The sequence below is a fragment of the Mus pahari genome, chromosome 12, assembly GCF_900095145.1.
Source record: "Mus pahari chromosome 12, PAHARI_EIJ_v1.1, whole genome shotgun sequence".
Taxonomy (NCBI): Eukaryota; Metazoa; Chordata; class Mammalia; order Rodentia; family Muridae; genus Mus; species Mus pahari.
This window is the reverse complement of record NC_034601.1, coordinates 39,318,481-39,328,207: the sequence shown is the minus strand read 5'-3', so window position 1 is coordinate 39,328,207 and position 9,727 is coordinate 39,318,481. Positions and strand designations below refer to the sequence as shown.

The following is a 9,727-nucleotide window of genomic DNA, read 5'->3' as shown; positions in this document are numbered from 1 at the left end:
TGTGTGTGTGTGTGTGTGAGTGTGTGTGTTAGTGTTATAAACAAAGGGTTTGTCTTCTGAACCTGCCTAACCCAGCTCACCCATGAGCTGCCCGTATCTGAGCTATTTATCAGTTGGAAACAGCACTCCCTCTAATCGTTTTATTTTCGTGGAGGGCCTGGTATGGCTTGAATCAGGAGTAGACCTTGAAAGCTTACATTCCTCCCCTTTTTTGTAGTAAGGACCCAGGTGCAGAAATTTTGGTAAAAACGGTTCCCTTTTATACAGGGAGCAGCCAGCCTGATTTGCCATTGTTAGGACTGTCTCTGCCATCTGGCTGAACCATGGTAAATACCTTTTAAATACCCATCCTGGTCCCTGAAACCCAGTCCAGAAACACTCTCTGTCTTTCTCCTCTACTGTCTCCACCAGTCCACGAGAGGCACCAAGGAACCAGGAACAGAAATATTATTAGCGTTTAAGTCATAATTCCAGGAACTGTATTCATGCGCTCAGAGAGAAGATTGATATGTTTATCAAGTAAGATAACACTTGTCAGCAAAGAACCCTTTTCAAGCCCTTGCATAAACAGAGGGTGTCTCTGGTTTGCCCTCTGGCTTGGTGCCTGGACAGGGTCTCTGTCCTCCTCTGGAGAGAATAGCGCATTGACTGCTGCATCCAGCTTCCAGCCCTTTCTCAAGCAGGTCCAGTTCTCGGCCACAGGCTGCTTCTTCCTCCATGTTTCTTTGTGATAAGGAAATACTCAAGGATGATTAAGAGTGTACAAGGAAATAACTCCTCAGAAAAGATTTAAAAGGCTGAACATGTATAACATGGTTAAACAATGACTAACACTGGCCCGTTTAGCCCCTTACCCACTCATTTGGGCCACAGTATTGTTTAGACTAGCTTTTGAAGGTCTAAGAGGACCTCACTGGTCAGCCATCTTCTTTACCACTTACTTGTGGAAGAAGCATAGCGCAAGATCAGACTCAGATCTACAGTGTGTTTTAGTGACATGGCCTTTGACAGAATTCTTAACCGCACATAACCTTTGAGTTTTATTCCTGGTTAAACAAATATATTTTCCACTCCTTAAAAGAGTAGTTCTCAACCTGTGGGTCACAACCCTGTTGGAAGGTCTCAAATTAGATATCCTGCACATCAGATATTTCCATTAGGATTCATAACAGTAGCAAAATGAAATAGTAACCAAAATAATTTTATGATTGGGACTCACCACAGCATGAGGAACCGCCCTAAAGGTTCGCAGCGTTGGGAGGCTGAGAACTGCTATAGAAGTAGTCTGGTGATTGGTGAAAGGGTTAAACTTATCATTTCCTCACCACTATTTTTTCCTGATTCCCCTTCTTGTCCTTCTCTTTTCTAAATAATAATAATGATAATAATAATAATAATTCCCAATAATAAATGTGTGGGTTTTTCGAAGAGATCACCAAGGAAAAGATAACAAAACCACCATACAGTTTGCCCTTCCCGAAACCTAGCCTCCTTGGACCAAAGAAAATATTTTTTAAACATTTCCTTCTGGTGGTTGTCCCATTTTTCTGATCACATGCTTATATCATATTTTTCCTCTTTTAGATAAAGCAGACGTGACAAAAATAAAAACTTGAAAGTGTCAAGAAAACCAACCATCTGTCACTGTTGCGAACAGTGTTATTCAGGTACTCTGGTGCTACACCCTGAAATCTATCCCCACAGGAAGCTGTGACTAGAGGGTGTATGGGATACTGAGGAAGGCTCATTCCCACATGAGAAAGTCCCTGGAGGGCAAGCTGGTCCATCTGCTTGGTGATGCAACCTTTAGATGACCTCATCTGATATCTTGCCATCCTTCTTTCTTGGTTTTGGTAACATGGCCACATATAATAGATTTGGAAGTATCGTTCTTGCTTCAATTCTATGAAATAGTTTGAGAAGAATTAGAAGCAATTCTTATTTAAAAAGTCAGTAAAATATAGCAGTGAGGCCTAGTCTGGGCTTTCTCGTTGTTAGGAAGCTTTTTATTACTTATTTGGTTTCATTGCTTGTTATTGGTTTATATTAGTTTCTGGGTCTTCGTGGTTCATTTTTTGGTAAATAGTATTTGCCCATATATAAACATTGTTCCATTTCTTAGATTTAGAAATGGTGGCCTATGTCTCCAACCCCAGCATTCAGAAGGGAGGAGATGTGAGACACTGAGTTCAGTCTGAGCTATACCGTGATACCTTATTTCAACAACAACAACAAAACAACAACAACAAAAACCTCAAGGGCTAAGGATATAATTCAGTACCATAGCACTTGCTTCGTGTATGTACAAGGGTTTGAGCCTCACCTTTGCAATAAGTTTGTTTCTAATTTCCTAGCACACAGTTTTTGATAATTGTACCTAGTAAATCTTTGTATTCTGTAGGTATCAGTTGTGATATCTCCATTTTCTTTTTCTTCCTTCCTTCCTTCCTTCCTTCCTTCCTTCCTTCCTTCCTTCCTTCCTTCCTTCCTTCCTTCCTTCCAGGGTTTCTCTGTTTTTCCCTGGCTGTCCTGGAACTTGCTTTGTAGACCAACTGTCCTTGAACTCGAAGATCCTCCTGTTTCTGCCTCCTGAATGGTTGGACTAGAGGCATGCACCACCACACCCAGCTGCAGTATCTCCGTTTTTACTTCTGATTTTATTCCTTTAGGTCTTGCCTTTCTTGGTTTTTCTAACTATGATTTGGCTATTTAAATTTTCCTTTTGGGAGTCATGGGAGCTCAGTTGGTAAAGTGCTGACTCTCAGAGTTTGTGGGTTGGCACTACCGACAGGCCAAAGGACAAATGCTTCAGGCCCCTTGCAACCGCTGTGGCTACTAGTGATGAATGTCTTTTCTAGTAGCAAAATTAGCACCAGGGTGCATTTGTCCTTTGGCCTGTCGGTAGTGTCAACCCACAAAGTGAATAGTAAAGGAGGTGCCAGGCACCATCTCATCCCGTCATCCCCCCACTATGTCACTCTTGTCCTGACAGCAAACCGTGGTCACACAAGATCTAGGACCCCGAAAGAGTCCGAACTCTCTAAGCAGAGCGGCACTGGGAACGCTCCGGAGGTAGTGTATGCCGGAGAATGGGTCTGAGGCTGGTGCGGGACAATGCTCCTTTCAGCACCCGGGCTGTATGCACCTGTGGGCAGAGACACGTGACAGCACATGAGGCTTCCCCCTCCTTCACATGCACATGGGGTCAGGGTGAAAGCCATTGCTAGAGAGTCGCCCAAGGCCACACTAGTACACCCTTGTAAGTGGGCCAGCGCATGGAGTCGTGGGACTCTCTATTGCTTTGTCAGCGATGGGCACCTGTGTAGGCGGGTCGCTGAAGGCCTGCTACGGACAGAACAGGGAGGAGACACCATGGTAAAAGAGCCCATGTCACTTGGGGAAGGACAGCTTTCCGGCTCTTCGAGGGTGGCACCTTCCCTATGTTCTTCTCTTTGTGGCAAACATCCTTCTCCCACAGTGCAGGACACTTCCTGAAGCCATTGTCCTTGACTGTTCGATTGACCACAGGATAGAATGGAACTCACTCTCCTCATAATCAGAAGATCGCACTCCATGGTTCCACATGTGTGCAGTGATTCCTGCTGTGATTCTATCTCGTGCTTGCCTAATTCTCAGATTTCCTTTTAAAAACATTTTTTTTTTTAATTTAATGAGCAGGAGTGTTTGCCTGTGTGTGTATGTGTACCACATGTGCCTCGTGACCCCAGAGGCCAAAAAAGGGCATCAGATCTCCTAGAACTAAGTCACAGGGAATTGTAAGCCACGACATGGGTGCTGGCAACTAAACCCAGGTTGTCTGCAAGAGTGGCAGGTAACTCTGAACTATTGAGGCATCTCTTCAGCCTTTGATTCCCAATTTTTAACTTTTTACATCACCATCATCGTCATTACTACTACTACTACTACTACTACTACTACTATTATGGTTTTTTTTGAGACAGGGTTTCTCTGTGTAGCACTAGCTAAGCTAAAACTCTGTAGATCAGGCTGGCCTCAAACCCAGAGATCTGCCGGCCTTCACCTCCCAATTGCTAGGATTAAAGGTGTGCACCACCTTTAAATTTTTTCATTTTAAAAATAGAAGTTTTTTTTTATTTCTAATCATTCCCTTTTTGCTTCTTGGGAGTTTTGTGGTTCTCTGTCTCACTTTCTGGTGTTCCACAATTTCATAGTAGGTTCACGGGCAAGCACCTTTATTCCTCCACCATAGTAAGTCCTCAGAACTCCAAACTCTGGGCACCAAAGCATGAAGGAGCATCTCTCAAAACATCACTGAAGGGCCATTTGTGCTCCTTGAGAGAAGGGACCTACCGTCTCACCTCGTGTCTCCATAACCAAACGCCGAAGCTGGCATACATATGGCTTTTCTGGCTTTGGAGAGATCGCCTGCTATGGCCACCTCTCTGACCACTGGCCACCCTGTTTTGTGCTTGGCCCCTGGTAAAAAAAAAAAAAAAAATCATTTGATGAATGAATAGATGTTCTTGTTACTGTGCTTGTTTGTGGGGGAGACTTTGAAGTCCTTGGTATCAAGCCCACTAAATCTGATAAACTAATTTATGCTAACATGCTAATGGGAAAGGGCTGAGATCCAGGCTCTCAGGACCTGCCGAGCTTTTGAAGTAAGACTGTTTAGAAATCCAACCTCTCTTATCTCTAAGGGCCCAGCAGCCAGCCATGAGCCCGACAGGGGCCCCTAGCTACCTGGAGAAAGCAAAGGAAAGAGAAACAGCTAATAGAGAGAAGACGGGGTAGAGTCACCTCGGGTGGGACAACGATGGCAGCTCAAAAAGCCGAGCAATAATCCTTGGAGGTCTGCATGCTGGCCGATGGGTCTAAGGTGAAGTCCCACAGAACCGCATCAGTAAATGTGAATAAATAACATTGAGAATTGCCTGGATCTCATTGTCTCCTCAACATCAGCTACAGCAATCTTTACTTATTTGACTAACCAGGTCAAAGTAGTACAACCCTGTGGTAGTCAATAAGCCTGATGAACTATGAAAAAAAACACTAACGTTTCTTGTCCTGTATGCATACAGACTTCATGAGCTCAGCATATCTTTGTCAGTTGGGTGCACTTGGAGGGGAAGTAGAAGCTACACATGTGTGTATGTATGTATGTATGCATGTTTTAGCCAACATGTGTGTGCATTCTCATACACTCTGGATATTGTCTTGCAGGGCTCTAAAAGGGTTTCTTTGCTTTTAGCTAATCTTTCTCTTCGTAAGCCAGGAGGTTATGAAATTCTCCCAAGATGCCTTACAGCATTCTCCCACCAACCTCAAGCTTACACGCACTTTGGTGGCCACTCGAACTTTGTATCCAAGGTCTTCTAGGTAAAGAGCTAGGGAACCGGGGCTCTGGGGATGTCTTTTGTGTTCAGTGCCAGAAGAAGGTGGACACTTCTAGTTTCATCTCTCTCTTTTTCTCTCTCTCTTAGTTTTCTAGGTGTGGTTCCATTGTGAGGCCGGGAGCCAGGAGAGGGGTTCATCATGCTTCCCTCAGTGTCTCTGAGGATTCCTGACAGAGCCTGAGAGCTGCCTGGTTATCACTGGTGTCTGCATGCCTTAGATCATCTGTCCCTGCTGGGGTAATCCTCCCTGCGGGCCCAGGCAGGCAAGGGAGGTGGCAGGGAGGAGGCTGAGCAGAGGAAGAAATAAGGTGAGAAGAGAAAGGGGGGGAGGAGGAGGAGGAAGGAGGAGAGGAAGAAGAAAAAACAAAGAAGGAGAAGGAGGAGAAGAAGCACTGAAAGTACTAAATGATGTGCCAGGAAGGAAAAACACAGCGAGCTAATTTGCAAAACTAAGAAAAAAACACAACTAAACACATTGAAACAAAAACACCAAAAAAAAAAAAAAAAAAAAAAAACCAAAAAACAAAAACAAAAACAAAACCTGAAGTGGACAATGATAGGGAGCCCAGGAGAAGGACCTAGAATGTGAGGTGTGTTCTGTATCAGAGGAGAGACTCTAGATGCTAACACTGGCAGAGGAGGTTAATTTTTTTTTTAATTTTTTATGTTTATAAGTGTTCATTGGATACACACGTGTGGAGGGCCTAGCAGGAACCTGTCGCTTGCTAGAACCCACTGGACAGAGACGTGGTTCCAGTCCTGGCCTCAGACGTGGTTCCAGTCCTGGCCTCAGTTTCCTCTAAGATGATCTAAGTCACTGTAGGAATGTTCAGACGCAACAGTTCCTAAGTTTTTTTTTAATCCTTACAAACAGTTGGTCCATGGGAACCCAGTGGAGAAGCACATTGCGCCTTGTTTGGTTTCAGACCAGACCAAGAGGCTGAAATGCGTATTTTACCCATTAAAGGTTCTCCAGATTCTTCCAGCATCCCTCAATCCCTACCTGGCATTCCCTGCCCTCCCCTATATAATCCAGACATTTTGCCCTCTACCCCTCTTCTTTCTCTGCCTGCTTCTCTCTTTCTCTTCCCCTTCCCAGACCCTTTCCTCGTGGTGACTTCCCTGGCCTCAATCCTTGAGGCCAATGAGAGTGAGCAGTTTCCCCCAAAGCCTGCTTCTCATATAACGTAATCTCGCTTGAATTGGCTCATTTTGCCGGCGGCAGAGAAATAACCTATCAGTCCCGCCGTGGGAGAGACAGGACTGCCCTCTTGGACCTAACAGATTCCAGTTCTAAAGGTGCCATAGACAGTCTCCATGTGAACTGTAACATCTCCATCGTCCCCCTGTGCTGCCGCTCTCAAAGTCTGCCTTTCCAGAGATAGAGATAGAGCCACCAAGTGAGCCTCTTGGGGACAAAAAAAAAAAAAAAAAAAAAAAACATATTCATGTCAACGATCCCTCTGCAAACTGCTCCTGATACTTCCAAGATGCTCAATTTCATTGATCAAGAAAGATCAGAGGAGGCACAAGAAAAAAAAAAATCACACAAATAAGAACTGTACTCAATAAAGGAGTTGAGGAGAAACAAAACTCTGGGCTAGGCTGGAGCAAGGTCATCTGCATTTTGTATAGTTCTGCCCATCTGCGTTGCCCACAGGTAGCCTGCAGACCACACGTTCAGAAACACCGGCAGGCTAGAGATCTGGGGGTGGGGGTGGAGTGGCGAGCAGACAGAGTCTGTGGAAAAAAAGAAACCCGAGTTGGCTCAAAAGGGTTTGGAGTCTTTCCAGGAGCGGGGCCCTGCAAGGTTTCTAAGCAGGGAAGTGTGACAAGGCTAGGGATGTGATGGAAAGAACTCACCGAAGCTCTGGTCATTTTCTCTTTGCTTCTGCCCCATTAGATATTATTGCTTCAAGGGCCCTGAACAAATAGCTGTCCACGAAAGCCTGCGGGTTCCGTAGGAGCCAGCCTTCCAGTTCCTAGCAGAATGTGTGGCTCACCGGCTGCGTGCAGCCCCAGCAAGGAGAGGATTAATTAGGTTAAAAAAAAAAAAAAAAAAAAAAGCAGTTGCACACATAAGTGGGTGCCCATACCCGGGTCTGGCGTGGTGTTTTGCTGCACTCATTGAGACATACAATACTCTCTTCAGTTCTAAGCGCCACCTCTTGAAACAAGTTAAAAAGCAAGTCCAAGTGAGATAACCAAGTGTTGTGTTTTACACAGACTAATGATCAACGGCTTCTGTTTTTATGGCAGCCAGACTGGCCTCACATTGCTAAGGACACTATAGAAAAGAAACATACGTCTAACATCTGACAGCATAGTTAAATGCTGGAAAAAATATGGTTGTTTTTTGTTGTTGTTGTTGTTGTTTTTTAAACAAAGTGAGGGTTTGCTTTACTGAAATTGTTTCTGGAAATTCATGCTTTGTGCATTTTTGTTTTGTTTTGTTTTCCCTTAACATTAAAAATGCCATATGTTTATTTTTGCTAGGACAGGGAAATTAAAATTAGCATTTGTAATGTGTTTCAGTTTTAAAGAGCACTTCACATCAGAAAACCAGAAAACAAATTGTATTTTGTTTGTTTGCTTGCTTTGTTTTGTGTTTTCGAGACAGGATTTCTTTGTGTAACCTTGGCTGTCCTGAAACTCTGAAACTGGCTCTGTAGACCAGGCTGGCCTCAAAGTCATGGAGATGCCTCTGCCTCCTGAGTGCTGGTATGAAAGTTGTGTACCACTGCCACCAGGCTCAAACTGTAATCTTACTGACTTGTTTAAAGCCACACAATTAGAACCCTCATGCCAGACAGCTTCTGACTCATCCCAAGATGGGAACTGAGGGTCTGGGGGGAGGGGGTGTCAGTGGGAATATGGCTACCAGTGATCACCTGCATACTCAATGGGGTGATCAAGAGCAGCTCCAGAACTGTCTGCCCTAGCAAATGTTTTGTTTTGGTTTGGTTTGGTTTTGGTTTTTTAAAATGTTAGCATTTAATTAACCTCCAGCGTGGCTTTTAAGCCACCAGAACACAGGCACCTCCAACAGCCTTAATCTTCTCTTCAGCTCTTCTGCTGAAGGTTTTGGCCTTCACAATAACAGGGGAGCTTTCACGATAAAGTTGCTTAGGGAGCTTTCTCTTACCCAAAACTTTGTCGTAGCCCGATCGCACAACATCGATGATAGGAGCAGCCCCCGCCTTGTTTTTTGCTGCATTGACCCGCGTCTGCTCGTTGACCACCGTCCACAATTTATCCAGGCTGACAGTTGGGCAGAAGCTCTGGTTCCTCTTTAAGTGACAATGCCTCCTACCAACTTTCCCAAAGTAACCTGGATGATATTTGTCAAAGTTGATCCTGAAGTGATGCCTGCCTCCAGCATTCCCGCAGCCTCCTGGGTGCTTGCAGTGGTTACCAATGTGGCCATAGCCGTGGCTCACGTGGCCCCGCAGTTTCTGGGGCTTCCTCAGTCTGGATGGCATGGAGGTAGCAGAAAGGGAAAAAGCGCAAATAATTTGTTCATGCCAAATGTCAAGAGGTAGGTGAGCTCAGGGTGAGACCAGCACACCACATCAGAATCCAGCTAGATTGCACAGTTCATGATAGCATGTCTATCTTGTTAGAGATGGCAGTTCAACACTTGGAACTTAAAGTAGCTCTTGAAAAACTTAGAAATAATATAATATTATTCTTGGGAATTCAACTCTATTAATGCTAATGGACATTGCCATGATATGTTTTATTTTCCCTCAGACAATTTCTTTTAAGATTTTATTTAATTTAAGTGTGTGAATACACTGTCATGCCTTCAGACACACCAGAAGAGGGCATCTGATCCCATTACAGATGGTTGTAAGCCACTGTGTAGTTGCTGGGAATTGAACTCAGGAACTCTGGAAGAGCAGCCAGTGCTCTTAACCCCTGAACCATCTCTCCAGCCGAACCCCCACCCCTACCTCAGGACAATTTCAAACATCTCCATCTCTTCTTTTATCTGCACGGTTCTACTTGTTTTATCAACTTTGATTTCTCAGTTTTAAACTTAGAGAAATTTTGCACACATAATACATGGAGTTCTGACATATTCTTCACCCAGGTCCCCTTAGGGCTCAGGTGGCAACATGCCTGTTGTGCAAGTGTGAGAAATTGAGTTCAGACACCTGACACACCCACATGTAAGGAATGTGTGGTCAAACACAACTGTGACTTTAGCATGATGGAGTGCAGGGCCAGAGGCAGGTGGACCCTTGAGCTCTCCGGCCAGCTGGTTGAGCCAGTTGGTGAGCTCTGTGCCCACTGAGAGATCCACACTCCAAAGATAAAGGAAAGGGCAATGAAGGAAGACACCG

The 9,727-nt window shown here is 44.6% G+C and overlaps 1 pseudogene; it reads right to left on the bottom strand.

The window, feature by feature from the left end:
- Positions 1–8,395: 8,395 nt before the first annotated feature.
- LOC110330099 lies at positions 8,396–8,860 on the bottom strand (annotated as a pseudogene).
- Between the last annotated feature and the right edge of the window lie 867 nt (positions 8,861–9,727).